The sequence below is a fragment of the Takifugu rubripes genome, chromosome 5 (assembly GCF_901000725.2).
Source record: "Takifugu rubripes chromosome 5, fTakRub1.2, whole genome shotgun sequence".
Taxonomy (NCBI): Eukaryota; Metazoa; Chordata; class Actinopteri; order Tetraodontiformes; family Tetraodontidae; genus Takifugu; species Takifugu rubripes.
The window spans coordinates 8,453,105-8,473,600 of NC_042289.1; the positions used below are offsets into that span (position 1 = coordinate 8,453,105).

Consider the following 20,496-nt stretch of genomic DNA (forward strand, 5'->3'; position numbering starts at 1 on the left):
GATGTGCTTTGTTTGATCATGCCTGAGCCTCCTGCATGTACACACACAACACACTTGTATCCCGAGGCTGGATCTTTCGCCAAATTCCCCGAATGAAGACCGACCTGGATGTTTCTCACAGCATTCATGTACTCCTACATGATGCACTTCTGTATGCATGTCAAAAGCAGGAAAAAGGGCTAAATAAAAGGCCCCAACAGTAAGTTTGGTACAGTTGGTTGGGTCGGCTACCAAAATAACCCCAACCCCCTCGGTAACCTTGTGAAGCGCAAAACATCTTCATTTTTTCGGGTGGAACCTCACCCATTCCTTCAGTCCTACAAACAAACACCATGATGTACACCCATCCACTCGTGCACAGATGTGCTCTGAATGAGATTGAGTTTAACATGGCGTGAATGGTTTGTGTATGTATGTTTGGGAGTGGACTGTGGTTCTGTATATTGTTGTATGTAAATGAAGCGAGGAGACTCAGTTGGAGCTCCGCGGTGTTGCTCGCACTTGATGCTGCCCAGATCCATCTGGTGTATATGCAAGAGCTTGATGAGGTCACCCATAACACATAGCACATAAACACACAGTGCCCACAATTGTAAGTATAAAAATCTAGTTGGGGAGAAGATGGTGAGTATTTCACTCTTGTAGGTAAATTTCGTAATGGCCAGGTTTTTCTTCTCCTCTGAATGTTTTATGTTGAAAATCTAGTTAGCTGTGCCAAATCGCAGTATGGGTAATCTACCTTTTTTGCTTGGTGAGGTCCAGACACAAGTTGCATAAAACCTGCCATAAACGCAGACCTGCCACCCATGGGCACACTGGCTGGGGCAATAGAATGCACGGTGCGATTTTCATAAAGAAACATCCCATCTAAGGAAAAAGATTACGATCCCAGTTTTCCTACCATTGGTACTTGTTGAGTCATTGAGAGGGACACACGTTGTGAACCTATCAGGAGATCTTGTTTGCTCACTGAACAGGTCGAGGCTAGTGTAGCAATACGTGATTTCCCAAAGTTTCTCCCAGAGGTTTTTTCCATTGTCCCCTCGTTTAACCGACGGAAGTTTCATGTTTATACTGAGCAGCCCTGAACCAACAACCTGGGATCTTCAGAAGTCGCTCTCATACCCAATTTGTCACAGCAACAGCCTCAACAAAGGTCGCTCCTGTGTGGTGAGCTCAGGTGTTAGATGTTTGGTTTGTGGCCCTGTGTGTTCTCCCGATGCACTCGCGCTGCTCTGGTTCGAGCAAACATTGAAACATCCAACAAGCCGTGTTCGATAAATACCAGGCCAGTTTGGAGAATGAACTATAAACGTCTAAGCAAATAAAAGTTCCTTCTCTCCTCCTGGACTGTAATATTCGCCTTCTCCCAGTTTGTTTCTGCATACAATTTGCCCAGAATACACACTGTGGCGCGTCATCTGTTGAGTTCCAGGAGGAGCCTGGAAGCTGCTGCCAACATGGCTGTGCCGTTTGCGCGCACTGTTTCACTCAGCTGGTGAGGCAAATGATAACAAAGGAAATAAATTAAACAGCACTAAAAGCATTTGTGGACTGAGAGAGAGAGAGAGAGAGAGAGAGAGCAGTAAGATAGAGTTTACAGCAAAAGGGAGGGGCAAAATATAAGCTGAGGCTGCAGGATATGAATAGGTGTGTGTTAAAAAAAGCTGTGTTTATGAAGCACAAAGCTGGGAACTAAGTGTTGGGCCCTCCAGGTGTGTGCTGGTGGTTGTCAGGGCTTGTGGAGCCCACTGTGGAGGTGGCTACGTGACAGCAGTAATGATAGGTTGCAGCGGGTAAAGGTGTGTGTGTGTGTGTGTGTGTGTGTGTGTTACATTGTGCGCTATCGCCTACAGCAGAGAGGGAAGAGAGAGAGAGAGTTGCGCTGTCAACAATGCACCGTATATCAGGCTCGGCGGCCCAGGCGAGAACAATCAGACCCATGACATCAGGACGAGTGAGCACTTGTCGTGGGAGGAGAGGGAAGTTCTACGAGAGAGAGACGATCCAAGCAAAATGCGGGCTCCTCAATCGGGTGGAGGATGGGGGTCAAGTTTAGGTTGAGCTTTAATCTAGCTGGGAGGGTCAAGTACGGAGGCTTGTCTGGCTGCCTTTGACCTGTTGTCTAAACACCATTATCTGTGTTTCAAGCCCTCCAGGTTGCACCTTCAACAATTAAGAGAAGCCAAGAAAGTTTTCCCTCGACAGTGAAGAGAACACTGTCTTACTCGAGAGACAAGACAGGCTTTAACATCCTAAATTTGATTCGTCGCTTTCCCAGCGTAGAGGCAGCGCCTTCTAAAAATGGTCGCCCTGCCAAGCGGTTTTGATTCTCCCCTGACAGATTAACAGTGGGCAGGTTTGGCTTTTGTCTGTGTGGTTCAGAAGCAAATGTCAGGTGCAGCTATGCATTTGTAAGATTATCTTTTTTTCATTACTTTTTTCTTTAAGGACTCTGAATTGAAGTTTAATAGATGAGAGTTCAAAGAAGCGAGGAGGATATTTCCTGCTGTCTCAGGGCTTAGTTCTTCTTCAAAGCCTTCCAACTGTTGACAGCAGCTGGTCTGCTCGGGAGCTCCGACTTTGTCCCACTATGAAAAAAAAAAATTACACAGATGATCTGCGACCGTACAATGCTGTACACACCCCCACCCCACCCACCCCTGCACTGTAGTAAAAGGCTGCATGAATTAGACAGTATTAAGCTGTCTGGAGGGATATCAAAGCCTCTCTCATTCATCACCAGCTCTTGTTGTTCTTCCTCAGTTTGTTTCTTCTCCTGTCCCAGAGACGGTATTGCCCGGAGGCAGCGTCAGTGCTTAGAGTTGTGATTTTCTTGGCAAAGGAACAATGGCTCAGTTTAGGCAGTGCATTCCTGATTATTGACACACTGTGGTATGGAGGAGGCTTAGTGAGCACCCTGGCTTTCTGACTCTTCTTCCTTGGCTCGTGAGCAACACCTGGGCGTATCCTTGACGACGGGCACCACAATGGGGAGTGATTTCGCCACCGACCGGTTTGACAGAGAGTCTGCGACAATGCTTGTGCAAGGAGGGTCAGCAGGGAGGGCAGAGCTGGGGCATATTTGACATTGCTGAAGGCAGTGGAGTGTGTTTCAGAGTCTGCAGACCACCAGGTGAACGGTGCCGAGCAGTTTCTGGGCTCATCGAGTGGGGATGGTTTCCTCATTACCTGCGTCCAGCTGGCTCATGTGTGGTCTGGGTTGAGATGGCCCGATAGCTGGGACTAAGGCTGCATTGTAAGCCTCCGTGGGGACTGCTGACACTCTTCTGATGACCTGCCCTTCAACCTTATCTGCAGGAGCTGCTGCAACCATTTCAAGTAGACTCCATTTCTAAAAGCTCAAATGACAACATGTCCTCTGGGGAATACCCCAGTTCTGCTTTCATCAGAGTTGATTTTTATGTCCACCATCATTTTTCATCGTTCATTTGGCACATTTCCCGCGAGAGTACCGGTTGTATAAGCTGTATGACTAAATGACATGTAAAGTTTACACAGCAGACAAAAGTAGACACAAGTTGTCTGAGAAGCTGCTCCAGTTCACACTGTAATGTTCCTCCTGGTAGCGGAGAGGACAGGGGGACAGCCTGTAAATGAGGGCTGAGCCGAGGGTCGTGGAACCAGGCTGAGCCTCGGCGGCTCTCTCTCTCTTACTCGCTCTCTTTCTCTCTCGCTCACAAGTGGTTTTGTTTGGCTCCGATCCTTTGTTGACACTATTGGGTTCACATGCCTATTAGGTTTCTGTTGACAAACGGGCATCTTGATGACTTGATGCACAGTGCAAGTGGCTGATGCTGCACACCATCTGATCTGGAACGTCTCTCCGTTTCCCAAAATGTTTCTTATGTAAACGATAAATTACTTTTTTATTAAAAAAAACCAAAAATGGCCTTTGATGTAATAGGCTTGATGCTTCACCATGTGGGAAAATAAATGCTAATTGCCCATATAAACATAAATGGAATGTATTAGCTTAGCCATTAGCCTTGCTATCACACTATTTGCACATTGTGTATGTATGTTATTAGTCAGTCTGAGTGTAGTGAGGAAAGATCAAGTAAGCTAGTGAGTAGTCGAACCCCAAAATTTCCAACTTGTGGTTAGGCAGAACTCATCTGGCCACATGTGAAAATTGGACGAATGAATGTGCATTAGCTCAAACTGTAAAATGTCTGATCCTGGTCAGCTGGAAGTCTTTTTGCATAATCACATTTATGAGGAAATCTGGAATAATACCTGTACAAACAACTGCATCACTGTTACATCACAGACATTCTGTCAATTGTTAATTGGGTATGCCGTGTCATGTTTACAAGGAAGTAGAGCTTTTTTATATATCCTATTTTAGCTCTAGAATGCTCGTCATCATTGGAACAAAATTTCCTCCACCACGAACGCAGAGCGAAATAGGCTTTCTCATGGTGAAAGGCAGCGTGGGAAGTTCGGTGAACTTCCTGACCCCACGCACCGCCGCCGCACATCGACCCTCATCACGTGACAAAAGAATGTTCAGCGTCTTTTGTTTTAGCATCCACGGCACTCACGGACCTGAAAGCAATTTTGCATACTATAGAATGATGGCCGTCCCGGCACTCTACCTCCCCATTCTCCTCCGGGGTTATTCCCAAACAGGATTTGTGAGGCAGCCCTCTCCTGAACCGCTTAAATCACTCCAAACACCACTGAAGCCCTCTTTCCACCCCCCTCCCAGAGCGGGCACCCAACCTAATGGCATCATTTGGGTCCGCTTGCGTCGAGAGAATCAAGCCCTTTATTTCTATACTTCAAGTTTTGTGAGCGGGGAGAGACAAAAGGCCGAGCCGGTGGAGCGCATCTTTGCCAGCGTGCTGAATAGAGGGGCCCCTTTCAGCGCTGTTTATGAGCACCCCTCTTCAAAAACACATACAAATCACATCCCAGTTCTCCCAGTGGTTCCTGTGGTACGAGCATGATGGCAGGGAGGGTGCCTCTCTCCTTTTTTTTTTTTTTTTATATTCCGGTTGATTGAGTTCTGCCCAGCCTCCCCTCCCACCCCCAGCCCCCCAGCCATTTGTTATTTTTCTTTCATAGGCACAAGTTACATAAGAAAACATCATTAAAATCTCTGACATAATACATGAACCCACACTGTCGTCTTTCACAGTGTATTTTTAGGTCGATGTTAGTTTGGACGGCATCTAATTACAGGCCCGTCGGTTTCTTTCTCGTGCATTTTTTATAGTTCGTTTTAATCCAAGCATGCAAAATAAAGAGGTGCAGTCTTTATTTTTGAGTCATAATGAAAGTTGAAGAGCCAACAAACAAAACAATAGATCTTCTGGTAACTTCTGTTTCCGCTCCATGTCATATCTTGTTCAACAAGTCGGGTTTGATGGACAGGAGGAATGCGGCATGAGAGATTTGTTTTTGTAGCAGCTCTCCATTCTTTGAGCATTCTCAGACAAACAGAGCGTCGCAACGTCCTGTTTTTGCATTTACCAGTTTCACACGTCACTGTTCAAACTTTGGAGCGGGCCGGTACCCCATGAGTACATGGAAGAGAGCAAACAGCGCGCTAATACTTCACCGCTCTGACCTTCAGCTAGCACGTACACTCTTAGATAAACACACACACCTTTTACACTGCAGTCAAAAAAGGCTAGCTGACATGTTTTCTTTAGTTACGTATGTGTGTGTTCTTGTACTTGCTACATAATGGGTACCTAAACAAGAATTTCACCTGCAAAGCGAAGACTTTTTTGAAAGTGAGGACCTTTTTGCTGGTCCTCGCCACTTCACAGGTGTGTTTGCGGGGTTGGGGCTGTTTTAAGGTTCAGGTTAGAACTCGGTAAAGGTCAGACATTAGGTGTGATGGTAAGGAGCTGTAGCAGATATAATGTTGTACAAAGGTCCTCACAAATGCAGAAGTACAAGGATGAATGTGCGTGCATGTGCGGGGGAGGTGGGGGCAGAATCACGGAAAATCGGTTTGAATTCTGTGGGAAAGTTTAAAAAGCTCATAAAATGATGAATTTTCAAGTGCTCCCCGTATTCCAACAAAACGCGGCAAAACACTGGAATGTCTGTTTTAATGGCATGGAAAAGCGTGGAGGAAAAGGTGCAGCGCTCCCGGGTCAGCGCGCACCACCGGGAGCGCGATGTGCGCCTGATTTAGTTTATGTAAGCCTGCGCACAGTGGTGGGGTGTGACCCGGCCTGATTGCGGCTGAACTGTCGGGCCTGTTGTACATTTTTTCCCTCCTTCTTTTTTCTTCTTCAGAGAAATAAATGAACCAAACTGCTCCCTCGGATCCCTCCGCGATCCCCTCTTCACTGCTCTTGTTTTTTCGCTGGTTTTAAATCCTCCTCCGATATATGAGGCATTCCTTTGTGGTTGTGTAACACGATTTGAGGCGAGCGGAGAGGCCGAGCGAGGCAGCGAGAGACGGTTTGTCTTTGCTGGGCTTTGCGCCCTGCTGGGCGCTCATATTTCTCAGCCCGCTTCACAGTTGGACTTATCGTTGGCCTCCCCGGCTCTCTCCGTCATGCGTGGCCTACCTTAATCTCTCCTGTGCGCTGTAAACTGCCCCTAATAACCCCCGAACACGATTAAAGCAAACACGTTAATAACGGCCTGCCTCATTATCAGCCCGCACCGGGGGAACGAGCGCCTTCGCCTCCCGTCTGGAATCACACACACGAGGCTCAGAAACGAATCAAAGAACACGCCGTCCCGAATGTTCTGCAACATGCAAGGGATGTTCTGGCTCAAGAGGGCGCCGTCTGCATAAGGAAATTCTGCTCAAAAACCCACACGCGTCCAGTCATTTCGTATACGTTCTGCAAACGGCGCCGTCTTCATCCGATCGCTGCTGGAGGATCAGAGTCGCCGCTGCCTCTGGAGTTAAACTCCAATAAATAAAACAGGAAATCCCAGTTTGCAGCCTCTGAAAGAATGCGCGGCGCTAACGCTACACAAGCTTGGAGGTTGGCGTCAGTCACACCTCTGCCTCGGCGGTTACCGTACACCTGCACCGTCTGTGGTTTTCCTGCAGCGGTTGCAGAGGTGCAGTCCTGAACGTCAGCCATGTTTGTGCTTGGGTTTTAGCTACAGGCCCGATTTGAGAGTTCTGGAGGTCAGACGGCCCGGAACACTCTTCTACCTCTTAAAGGTTGCCGCTGCTCTATTCAAAATTTAGCACTTTTGCGTATTCAGATAATTAAATCATCGTGGTTTTGTTCTGTGTTTGGAGGCTGTTCTGTTGTTTCCCTATGGTTTGTGTTCCGTCAGCGAGTGACGCCGGCTGCACCGCTGAGCTCACGAATCAGGAGCCAGCGCCAGGGACTGAGGTCACTTTTTATTCTTGCACATGTGCTAAATTTAGAGCTCGGGCTGCGGCCAGATGTTCATCCCAAAGTCCCTAAATGACACACGCACCTTTCGAGAAGTGACTCTCCGGCGTCTGCTATTTATATCACGAGCTCGCTTGTTTTTGTACCTTGCCCTGTTTTTTTGTCCTCTGATGCAGACGTTTTTATGGGATGTTGGACGGGTTGTTTCACAGAAAACTGGAAGTCCCTGTTTCGGCTCTGTTGAAGAAAACAGCGCTCTGACGTGAGCAGCAGTCATGGGTCCACTCTCCCAACACACCCGCCTTATACTGGCGCCCAGTTTAGGTTCTGTCGTAATGGTGGCAGTTCAATCACTCCAGTCAAAATGGCCAGGTCCTAATTTGGGTTTCTAGTGTGGGGAGTGGCGGCTTCTGCTGACTGAGAAGAAGCTTCTGCTTCCAAGTGAAGCCGCAGCTCCGCACACTGCCACTGTTATTTCTGCTGCTGAGGCATTATTGTCGAGCAGCGCTGAGCTTCTGCAAGGTTCTGGTCTGTTTGGCTGCAGATTTGACCCTTTTTCCATTTGCACCTCTTGCTACTGTACATCCCCTCGCACTGTTTCACCTAAATGAACCCAGCTGAACAATGGTGAAGAGAGGTCTAAAATGACGCTTATTCTCCTTTATTTCCAGAGAGATGGGGTTTGGCGAGTTCCTGGAATAAAGCTTCTCATCCACGAATAAAGCTTCTCTATTCAGCACGCTGGCTACTCTGGTGAGTATTTAATGCATGAACCACTGTAAACCTACAAGCTAACACTGTAGAAACATCTGTCTCAGTTGAATGGAGACTCTTGCCTCTGGGTGTGCGTATGTGTGTCTTGTGTGAGGTGTCCAGGTCCATTTTCTGACCCCACTGACTCTGAACAATGGATGAATTTGTGGGTTTTTTGGTTTGGTTCTTGTGTTTTCTCACAGTCCCAGAGCTCTTTGTAGCAAGAATTTACATTATGTTAAAATTGAAGAAAGATTGTGCTTGTTTTTTTTGTTGTTGTTGTTGTTGTGGTTCACTTTGTAATAATAATCATCATCATCATCCTCTTCAATAAAGGCCGCAGCCACAGGCAGAGACACGGCCTGTAGCACTCGGTGTTCTCAGACCCTCTCTCTTATGCCATCACCACCCTCCCACCCTCCCCAGCGATGCCCACTGCCCCGCCTTCCCTCTCTTTCAGCTGGGCCGACCAGTGTGTGCCTGTCAGCGTGTCACCCCGGGGTGATGCCCCTCTCTCAGCCCCTCAGGGGCCCTTTTGACTCAGAAGCAGCCCGTGTTTGCCCAATCATTTGGGAGCCGGATACGGGAATGAATTGTTAACTACAGCAGGTCAGACTGTGCCCCATGGCCCTCATCTCCCCCTCCTGCCCTGCTCCCCCTTCTGTTGACTCATCTCCATGGCAATTGGAGCAGGAATTTTTTTTTTTAATGTCTGCTTGCCAGCTACTTCTGTGCCATCTCTGTGCCCCCGCTTCTTTTCTTCCCTCAGCCTCCAAGCGTCCAATCAAGAGGTAGTTTTTTTTTGGGGTGGGGGGGTCAGGAAGTGTTGCTCACCCACTGAATCCACTGTCACCCCGGCTCTGCCCGGCCCCGCTCGGAAAGAAGGCCTTCGGGGGAAATGTGCGATTTGTTTGGTCGGAAAGTGGGGAGCAGTCATCAATGACTCGCTGACACGCGAGCATGCAGACGTTTTTACACATGCACACGCACACGTGCACCAACGTTTTAGGGCCTCTGTGTGCAGGCATGTGGTTTTAAAAATGTGCAACTTATTAGGAAATGTAATGTGTGTAAGCCATTGAAATCCTCCCCCTGCAGCTATTCTGATGGCTTAGTTAAAACAATTCATTTTCTGTTTATTTCTGCAGCGCAACGAATAAGAGCAACCGTAATCAGAGCAGGTCTCTCCTCGATGCTTAAGTCAACCCCCGGTGGGTTTCTGCCCGTTTCAAGGGTTCAGATAGCGCAGGAAGAAAACACACAGACACAGATCTGTATTTGACAAAGAACATTTGACCTTTTCTTGATGATAACCAATTTTATAACTTCCCATTATTGTCTTAACATATTGACCTGTTTGAGGGCGTGTGTGTATTTGTTTGTGTGTGTGTGTGTGTTGTTAGCTCAGGGCAGGTGAGTGCTTACCTGAGGCGAGTATTTGCAGAAGGACCGGGTGTCCGATTTTTCACTGGTTTTTATTGTTCAGCTTGACCTGCGCTCCACTTGTGCCCCGTTGGTGCCAAATATACATCTTTCTTCCCCTTCTTCTGGTTGTGATTACTGTATTTAGACATGTTCTTGGAGGAAAATGTGCGACTTTCTAAAAAGAGAGGCGTTTATATCTTTTACGCGGTGGGATTTACATCTGCGTCTGTGTCAAAGGGAATGTATATGCTCCTGTGAATGTATAAATATGTCTGAATTTCTGTGCATGTGTGCGGCTGTCATCCCCTGCTGCCATCTTGGGTGGTCCTCATGGATGGTTTGATGGTAATCCCCCCCCCCACGTCCCATAAATCAGTGTCCGGGCTTGGGCCAGCAGCCGATGCTGTGTGACCAGTGGAGCGAGGGGCCTGAGGCACTAAGCCGCCCTGCCCTGAACCGGCCACACGTCAGCTCTCCACACTACCTTTAAAATAACTCGCCATGCGTGGCTGACTTTGGGAAGCGGCCCCCTCTTTGGGCGCCACCAACTTTGCCTCATAACAGCTTCGCCGAACTCTTGTCCTCTACACTTGCAAAACTTTTTACATTTGTGTGTCTTGTTACGCTTTCTTTTTACAGCCCGGTTCGACCTTGGCTAGGCCGGAGAGAGCTGCTATCAGCTCAAACGTCTGCGTCCGATAGAAAGTGCTAAGATTAAAGCGCTATCTGGTGCTTTGTAGGTCCTACACCTCTCTGAGAAGGAGGGAGGATGAAGGCCTGTCCGATGCGTCCGGCCTGCACGCTGAGCTTTTATCTAGGGAGATTGGTCGCAGCTCCGTCCAGACTCGACTCCCGCAGAGTGCACAGCCCCCGGACCTGTGGCATTAATAAAGATAATGCTGTTTGGAATAATAACAGTCAATTCTGTCCAATAGAGGCGACCGACAACACACAAGTGCCCCAGAATACAAAAGAAAACAAGATGAAAGGCTGAATCTGCACCTCTCCAGCTCTTCTGATGGAACCTATGTCCACACACACACACACACACACACACACACACACACACACACACACACAGGGCTGAGTGGGACCCTATGCTGATTTTGACAACCGGGTGCCATGACGCAGAAATGTAATTTGTTCTTTTGTCTGCTGAGATCACAGAGGGAGTGCAGTGACTTGTCTTTCTTTTCATTCTTGCCTTTTTCCCCCCTTTCTCCCTTCCTTTTCACTCTGTCCATTGCCTTTAGTGAGTGCAATTTAGTTTGATGAGCAGGTGGTCCTTTTTTTGGAGTCTCACAGTGCTTTTGGCTCCCACCTCTGGCGTGTGGTGCTTTCAGATGGAGTCAGTCATGTAGGCCAGGATTAGAGTTGAGGAGGAGGCGGAGATTCAGTAAGACCTGGTATGGGCGACCTCGGTGCCCTGCAGTCAGAACCACGCAGCGCGCAGATTGAAAGAGTTATTTTGTTGCTCAAGCTCTCAGCCGCAGCTTTTGTGCAGGTCAGGGATGTGACTGAGGATGGGGGGGCTGGAGAAACTGGGTCCTTCGGGCTCGCTGAGGGCTCAGGGCACAGCAGGTAAAACACTGCGGGCCAGACAGGCTGAAAAGGCTTCAATCTGAGCAGCGAACCGCGTAGTCAGAGGCGGATTAGAGCAAAGGGACACTTGCAACCGCCCAGATTATGGTCTGTGCACATCCACCAAAGGCAGAACTTAGCGGAGCATTTAACGTAAACGCACTGTGTCTGTGTTTTGGCCGAAGTTTCTCCTCTTTGCAGCGTCGTTTACAGCAGGAAACCACAGATTACAGCCTGCTTTCACTGTTTCACCTTTGATCTCGGTTTCATCTTGTGTGCTAATTAACCAGCCCTGTTACCACTTGACAGAATTTATGGCCCATTAGTTTATCAGCCCAGCATTCCTCTGCAATAGTCTCCATGGCGACGCCTTCACTGGCGATCAACAGGTGTGCTGCGCGTGGCCCTTACTTTCATCGATTCCTCGTGTTGTAAAAGGCATTTCGCCCTCTGCGCGAGGACTTTGGAACGCGCTTCCTCTCATCGTGCAACACAAACAGAGGTGTCGTCCTGGTGCGAGGCTGCAGCCTCGGTGTGCGACGCAGGACCAAGTGAACCATGTTCAAAGCAGATAAATAATTCTGCTACCTCAGAAAGAGGTTGATCTCCATGCAGGCATACCAAATCGTACCGGATCGTGGAGAGATGAAGAGCGATGTCACAGGTCGATAGTTCGGTGCGTTTAACGCACGTCAGCTTTCAACATGGCAGCAGACTTACTGCCATTTTGGTTTAACCGGCTAATTTCCTGCGAATATCTGTAAATATTTAACTTTGTTGGACAATTGTTTCTGTGTTGAAAATGATGCATCAGTCACATGACAGCGTTTCGGACCAAATTAAGAAGAATGATGGTAGTGAATACGAAATGTCCACTTTAGTCAGCGGTGGAGGAGCGAGTGTTTGGACGGTTCACTGCTGCGCGTTCTGAGTGTTATTGGCAGGCTTTTCCCCTCTGCTTGTACCATTAAACAACAGGGGATTGGATCCAGACCCTGCCTGGCTATAGCCGAAGCCTCGGGGCCTCGTAAAGCACACAGCTTCAGGACGCTAATCATTTGTTTATTATTGGTGATATTTGCCTGCTTCCTAATCCAGTGATGGATTAGCCTCAACATTCCCCGTCCCATCTTGTTTCCCAGCTCCACGTTCTCTGACATTTACAGCAGGAGTGTCCTGTATGTCGACGATGTGTGCACAGGCAGTATGTACACATGTATGCGTGCGACGGTGTCACCACCAGCCCCTTGAGTCCATGCGAGTGTGGGGGAAGTCCTCAGGTGTGGTGGCCACTTGACGCGGCCTCCAGCTCCTTCCCATGCGCGGCCGCGATCAGTGTCGATTGGAAAATGTTGCCAGCTGTTCAGGTTGCTGCCAGAACATCTTGCTCTGTAGCCGTTGTGTTCGAAGCTTCCATTTCATTTCAAGAAACAGTTTCCTTCTCTTTTTTTTTTTTTTTAAATGGAAACCCTTCAAGAGTCTTATAGGATCATTAATCAAGGCCGCCGAGTGCCAGCGTCGCGTCACTGGAAATCGGAAATTACTGTTGTCGCGGAGGAGGAGCGGCGGGTGCTTACGCGCTTATCCCAAGTCTTGTGAAAGTTTTGGCTGAGGGTCACCTGGATCACGGAGGGAATGGGGTTTACGAGGCGGAGCGGGGCTCAGCGTTAACTGTGACCTTTAAAAATCTGATCCCAAACACTATTTCAATCTGTTTCCAGTCTAAAATGTGACGACACACACACACACACACACACACACACACACTTATTACTTGCTCCTGAACCTGGGTCACCAGCTCTTTCTCGCTCCTAAATCATCGTGAAGCTAAACTTAACCTAAGGTTTAAGATCTTTTGCAAAAATGCGTCTAAATGTATGTTCCATAAAGCCTGAAACGGAGAACGACCCACCCAGCCTCAGAAAGGGTTCTTACTGAATGCACATGGAAGCCGTCCCAGCTGAGCTTCACGGGGTGCTGGTTAATTGGCAGTTTTTGGTAAGTACAGATATGCTCCGCTATGCATATCTTCCCCAACGCGCCTTGTGGTATTTGTGTATTTCAAAGTGTCCTTTAATTGGCTCCACGGTCACAGTCTCCTGACTCTAGGGTCCCCTGTGGAACCTGAATGTGGCCCAGCTGACCCTGGGGTAAAACCTCATATTTGGCAGCTTTTCTAACTATACCGTAACAGAATTTTTTTTGAAGCTCCTTTTCTTCTTTCCTGTCGGAACCCTCAAGGTTGTCCCTGGTTCAGCATCAGGCCCCAGATAGAGTCAAAATAGTTTCAACACCTTCTCATAATCGCTGCCTGGTTAGTGTTTGTGCGACTGTCTGCCAGGATCAGTCTGGCAGTTCTGTCGTGGTGGACTTCCTGCCTCCATGGCCTGAAAAAAATCCCCCAAATCTGGACTCCAGGGAGACCTGGCAGGCCGGACAGATCTGGCCCCAGGTTCCCCTGACACGCCCGCTGCTTCCAACTGAGCTGCCTCAGCATTGCAGCAGGACCTGAGAGGACTGTGATCCCACCATGGGGTGTTTAGCCGTGGCTCCGGCTGCACTGCACTTTAATCCCCTTCCCTTTAAACCACAATAGGAAACATGTGCCTTCACTGTGTAGGGTACAGGCCCACCATGGGAGAAGCTGTTTACCTTCACTCCAACACTAACATTTCACAGCTCCTTTCAACACTCCGGGCCACCGTGGTTAAAAGGTGATGGATGGTTTGGTGACATTTTTGTTTCAGACAAAGCGTTTTGCCACAATTGTTGCTCCCTATCGTCACGTTCCTCACTTCTCATCTTGTGAATTTGCCATATACCTCATACAGCGTGCTGCAGATGGAACCTTGTAAATGACCTTTGCCGTACGTATCAACTGCACGTTGCCACGCAAAGTTGTTATTGTGTCACCAAACCTTAGATTCCACGTCCTTGATTGCAATTATTGCAACATCACAAAGTTGACCTTGACCAAAACACTGCCCCGATTTGATTCCTGTCTTTATTGTCTCCAAATTCCTTTCCTACCCTCGGATAAATGGGAAACATTGACACACCTGCACCATCACCTCCATTAATGACATCTTTCCGTGCCCGATTTCAACCTTCTCATCTCTTGACCGAGTTCTGGCTCCCACAGGTGGAGCAGGTGATCTGAGGGTTGAGTGAAGGCTTCCTGTCGCCCCCACTCCAGTCTGCCCCTCTCTGCTGTCTTATCTGAGCGCGCAGTGCAATCGAACCCAGGGCGGAGAACTTCCCCCAGCCGGCTCCTGCGAGTTCCTCTCTCCCAGGTTCCACAGTGGGTCCTCACATGTCACAGTGAAGAATGACCAGAACCGTGACCTGAACTTGAATCAGGCTGAGTGACAGAGTCCTGACACCCGATGGCAGGCACAACTGTCTCAGCTTTCTGCCACCCACCACTTCTGACCTCTATGCCACCAAGGGCGAGGGGAGTGCAGACAATGAACTGACACAGTTTGGATATTGTGACACAGTAGTGATTTATTTTCTAGGCTGGATGGAGATTTCTCCAAATAAATGTTGCACCACAAGCCAGAGGGGCATTCTGGTGTAATTAAAGAGCTTATTCTGATTGGCAAACTAGATATATGATGTAGATCCTGTAGGGACCCAGATCTGCTCATCCTCTAAAGGTCTGGGTTTAATTAAGTCCATCAGAAGCCAGACAGTTTTTTTTAAACTTTCTTCCCAAAACTACAGCAGCTAAATATTTGCATACTCACCATGTCTCCGTTCTATACCAGGTCCTAAAGATAACAAGCAGGAAACGTGTGATTTAGTGTCAAGCTAATTTGACAATAACGCAGAGGAAGGGGTGGGCCCGTTCTACTTAAATGTATAAGAACCTTGTAACCTAAACGGCACTCGGCACACTTTGCGAATCAGCTATCATTTGCATTCCTGCCAAACACTCCATAAACACGTTTCCACATGTGCTCATTCCTCGGGTGAGCTGCCAAACGGCAGTCAAACTCTGCTGAAAGGAGGCTTATTGCGGCCCTCAAAGCCTTTGCTTGACAAACAAATTGTCTTGTTTTGTTTTTGTCGTCCAGGGCGCACTGCTGCGCTCCTTTCAGCACAATCTAACACATATTTATTTACCCTGCCACATTTTTCTGCTGCAACCGCGGGTCTGGCTGGTACTCAAGGTTGTGTACATCCGCAAAACGAGAAGGTTTATGGGGCGAAATCTGATTAAGCTGTGCGTGTGTGTGCGTGTGCGCGCACCCGCAGACCTCACCTCGGAGATGTAATCTGATTTGCAGAAAGGAACAGGCTGTTTCACATGACTGGTTTAAGGGAGCACTGGCTCAGAGCCGTGCCAGAGACTCTGATGAGCACTTGTGTACGTGCACGCGTGCTCGCCCGTACAAGGTGCGCCCTGCGGAAGTGTGAGCGGCAGTTCTGCCGGGGGTCTCAACAGTAGTAACACAAAGGTGTTGAACTCTGCGGCGAAATAAAGCGGCGAGCTGCAGTCCCGTGTCTCGAACAAGACTTATTTGTGGGGAAAGTTACTTGAAAGACGGTAATTAACAGTCGATTACACATCTGGAAAAAGTACAGCTGCGCTTCGGGGTTTGTTTGCAACTTTTCTGTTTACACATCTCGTACAGTCGGGGCTTTATTTCAAACTAATGGACCATCAGAAATTATATCAAATAATTGAAATCATCCTATAGCCTCAGCCCTGCTGGGATCAAGTCCACGGCGAGCTTTAACTCTCAATCCTCTACTTTTTTTTTTAGTTGTTTGCTCGTGTTTTTTTGGGGTGGAGATTACTGGCTGCTCCTCAGATGCTGGATGTGGTCCATCATGTGATTTTCATCGGAGACTGGCTGCAGGAGATGATCGCGGTGAGCGCACGTGAGCGTGTGTTTGTGCGCCTTGTCAATAAACGCAGGTCGTTTTCCATCTGGGATTCATCGCTCGCGGTCGCCAAGTACTCACGTGGGAGCGCCCGGGGGCCATAGGAGGTGACATTTGCAGCCGCGCTGGGAGCTCAGCGCCGCATCCTCCGGGCCCTTCTGCGAGGTCGGGCTTGTGTGTTTGGATGTCTGTGTTCTCTCCTGGGTTGGGGGGTTCATAAGCAGGGCGATGCAGTGGGCAGGAAACTATGATCCCATCAGGGGTGTCAGCAGGGGCAGTTTTTCATAAGGTAGTAATCTCAACACACAAAGGGGTGTCCAATATTAGACAGAGCCCCTACCCCCGAGCTAAACAAGACCTGACCAGTCATTCTCCTGGCTTGCCAACCTTCTCCACATTACCTCATCGAGAGGCTTAGCCTAACCTGCTGCTCTGGCCCGCAAGTCTAGGTGAAAACTCACTTAGTTTTGTGTGATAGCAGCGGATATGGAAAAATAAGAGAAAATGGACCTGCATGTGACAGCCTATAGCCCCTGCTGCAAAAGGAAAGGTATTTAAAAAGAGAAGGGGTGAAATCATTTCACCATATCCTCCAGAAACTCTGGGAAACAATTTGCCGGTATTCAGTTTCTACCCCCGCTGTCCTATTATTGCTGTTTTCCTCTGAATGCACTGAGCTTCAAGCCTCTAGGAAACTGTGTATTTTTCACCAAGGTAACGAGTCTGAGACGGCGTCATTTTAAGGCCTGTTGTCTCCCGAAGAATAAAGAAGAAGGAATGCAAGAAAACCCCGGCATCATCCATCATTATCTGCTGGAACCTCAAGTCTGCTTTGTGTTGTCATTTCTCCAGTGTGGCTGCTTCACATTTCAGTGGGGAATCAAGGCAGAAGTGTTGATTTTCTTTCCTTGTAATCTGTGTAAATCTGGTATGATCAGAGCGGTGCCAAATGACATCGGAGCCCGCCGTTTCCCGGCGCGAGATCTAATCTTAAATGTGCTCCTCTGACTCATTCCCATCCTGTATCTTTTTCAGATGACCTCAGGTGAGCGCTGAGCAGAGGCTGTCTAATGGAAACAAGATCTCCTGGCTGAATAGGTACAGATCACCCTTCCTTAGCTGTTCTCAAAGTGGGATCTTGCCCGCTTTTTCTGAAGTTGTAATTGATGCCAAAAATATGCTGCATTCAGCCATGAACGAGACGCTGAGATAGTTTTAATAGATGTGCGGCGCTGGTGCTTTTGTCCTTCCTTTTTCTTTTTTTTTGGTATTGTGAAACTCAAGTCACGGCATCATGGAGAAGAATGCACTGGCACAGCGATATCAGTTCAAACGCAGCGTCTCTCCGGAGCCTCAGATCATTTCAGGGGAGCTGAACTAAGATATGCTTTCATGACCCACCGCAGAGTCGGTGGCCTTCAAAGGAACCCGTTGACGGGCATGTGCACGGTGGCCGGGCCGCTGGATAAGCGGAGCTGTAGGTGCACCTTCCAGGGTAAGCACTTGTGCTCAGAGTCCAGGTGAAGACGTCCGACCCCAAAACGGTCTTTAAGTTGGCCTTATTTTCCTTGAGCCCGCCTGCCTGGAGCTCTGGGTAAATGGAGGGGAACTGCGTTTGTGGATGGCTGGGAGCCAGCAGACGGGTACGCTACGATATGCCAATGAGGCAGGGCGATAGGGGCTCCGGCCTCAGGCACAGGCAGGCACACCCGGGCAGGCCGGCACTCAGAGGCAGGTTAGGACCTGGTGCCGCGTACCAACCCAAGGTTGCTCCACGGTGGAGAGAAACGTGGGAATAAGGGGAAAAAAAACAGAGTGGAAGACAAAAGAAATCAAATTGACAGTTGGTGAGAGTGTCACTATTTTTAGCTTAACGTGATGTAAATAAAACTAGAAATAAGGAAGTGGTGACAGACAGTTCAGTCACTTCCTTTAGTCTGATGGAATGTCACTCGGAACAGGTAAACCAGCTCAGGACGAGGAACTGGTGTCACTTCCCCGTCTATCACAGAACAAGTAGGACGGGCCTGGCCCTCCGGCAGCGTCGGCGAGGTGCCGGGGTGTCGCGGCACAGGTGCGACCTCACCTGAGACTCGGCAGAGGCGAAACTGTTGCAGCTGTTGTCTCCGGATATGGAGAAGCGCTCTCTTCATTTCGCTCAGCGCCTTTTGTTCCAGCCGGGTCACATCCGTGCTTTTGCCGCCTCTCCTAACGTGATAATTTATTTTAGTTTACGCTCCATTTGCTTGTGTGGAAAATCTAAGAACGTGTGTTGGAGTAGAAGATCCCACTCATTCATTTCTGTATTATATTTCTAGGGTGACACTTCATGCCGAGGCTGGACGGCCGACCCACACACCCTAGCAGATGTTCTCTCTTGGCTTCGGCATTGCAGGCGCCATCGCCGACAAAACTGGGCTCCAGCTGCGACGGAGGGGTCGCCCCAACGCCGCCTCCTTCGCCGTGCATCCACGGGAGTCGGCAGAGGGGATGTTTATGATGTTTATGTGACCCTGGGATAAAATACATCTGCTTTTGATCATCCCGGGTGCTGCCACAATGAAATATACTGTGTTATTCTGGACACATCAGCGAGCGTTGGAACCACGGATGGAAAACGATTAAATGCAATTTTCTGTTTTTACGGGCTGAAGGTGACTTTTAAACCCGCCTCGCGCAGTTTGGGAGAGAATGAAATGAGTTAATGCCAGTTTGGTCCCGATGATAAATGTGAAACTGAAAATGTTCAATAAATATTAAGCAACATAAAATGTGTTTGGTCATTTACAGTCTGCTTTGAGGAAGCGTCTCCTAAATAGGAACCATCATGGTGAAAGTTTGAAGATGTCTGACCTTTCATCGAATAAACGTTGTAGGAAATCACAAGGTTTTGCTGAATAAAAGGTCACTTTTGATTTGAAGGGGAACGGACCTTTCTGTATTAAAGCCACGTGATTTCCAGACAAACATGACATCATGGGAAACACGTATCACACCTGCTGAGCAGAGTTTCTATAGAAGCTGGAGGAGCGCGCTGACAGAGAAGTGCTGAATGTCACCGCCAGGTCAACACACGTCGGGGAGTTTCGGACGTGGGCAGAAATCCCCCACATCCCTGTACTCACTGGCACAAATTAGAAATTGAATTATTGTTTTCTGTTTGTGTAACCAAATTCAAATGTCGCCCGCTGCCAGCGTCAGATCCCAGAAGAACAAGTTGTTGGGGAAGGGGCTTCTGGGATATGGGGTGATGATTCCTCAAGGGTTTGCTTACTGTGGCCTTCCTGTCGGAGATAAAACAAGGCCCATTTGGCTCCAGCTTTTCGCTGGCTTTTATTCCGAGCTCTGACGATGTTCTGACAAGCTCCTCGAAGCGCCGGCGGCGTTTCAAGAATCGAATTTTCGTGGGACGGGGTCGTCTGAAAAAAGTGGCGTGAACGCCCCGGCGCTGATGTTTTGGAGGTTGAGCTTCATGACATCTTTATGGCCGTGCTTATGGTCAACAACATTAACATGTTCACAATGGGCTCACTCGCCCCATCCCCCCCCTTTTCCCACCACTACTCCCCCGCTTTTTTTTTTTTTTTCTCACACACATGCACAGCGGTGGGGAGAAAAAAATGACCTCTCCGCAGCTCACAATTCACTGCACTTCTATAGGCCTGAATGGAGCTGCTCAACAAAAGGTGACATAATTTTCTCAGGGTTTGATTGGCCCCCTCCGTGTCACCGGATGACATCATGCAAAACAGCCCCCCACCCCACCCCCTAGCAAGTAGCACTGGCTCAAAACTGAATGTCCGATCCGTGTTCTTGGATGCTGGGTTGCCACAGCAACAGAGCAAGGCCCAGAACTTGGCAGTGATTTGGAGCTTGGCAGGTTCTGTAATCGACTCTGGCAGTTTTTTTTTTTGTTTTTTTTTTGTTGTAAACAAAGTAAGAGCTGAGGTGGAGGGATGAGTCCCTCTTGGCACCTTTGGACACAATTCCCTTTCTTTTCACCTAAAAGCTCTCTTCCCCCCCTAAAAAAGTTCTTCCTAAGAGGTCCACGTGGGTTACTCTGCAATCTTTCAGTCTCACTTTCACTCTTGAAGCGTTTAGAGGAAGTGTGCGAAAAGCTCGTGGCGTAATCCAAGTCTGCTCGGGTTTTATTTTTATCTGTTCTGTTTTTTTTTTCTTATTTCAGTACCACATTAAAACATCCTCATGTAAATGGAACTTTTTTCCCACTGCTTCAGCATTTTCACAGTGTGAAAAATGGCAGTGTTGGGGTGTTCCTCCACTCATGACGTCAAGCGACAAATCCAGGGTTCTCCCACAGCAGAAAAAATTGCCATTGGCCGCCTGACTCGGCAACCTGTGACCCTGGCTCATGAATGCCACATTGAGCACTGGTGTGCATCCAACAACGTCCAACGCTCATCGCGCGCACAAATGGACGTTTCCACTCGGAGTTGTCATTAATGAGGGTAATTTGAAGTGAGGTTAA

At 48.5% G+C, this 20,496-nt stretch overlaps 1 long non-coding RNA gene across 1 annotated transcript in view; it reads left to right on the forward strand.

Moving 5' to 3' along the window:
• The window catches only part of LOC105416452 (uncharacterized), a 33,070-nt gene extending 14,292 nt beyond the window's left edge, over positions 1-18,778 (forward strand). The window contains exons 2-4 of the long non-coding RNA XR_964555.2: positions 8,027-8,108; positions 17,043-17,105; positions 18,326-18,778. This is a non-coding gene — a long non-coding RNA (uncharacterized lncRNA). The remainder of the gene's footprint in view (positions 1-8,026; positions 8,109-17,042; positions 17,106-18,325) is intronic.
• The last annotated feature ends 1,718 nt before the right edge of the window (positions 18,779-20,496 follow it).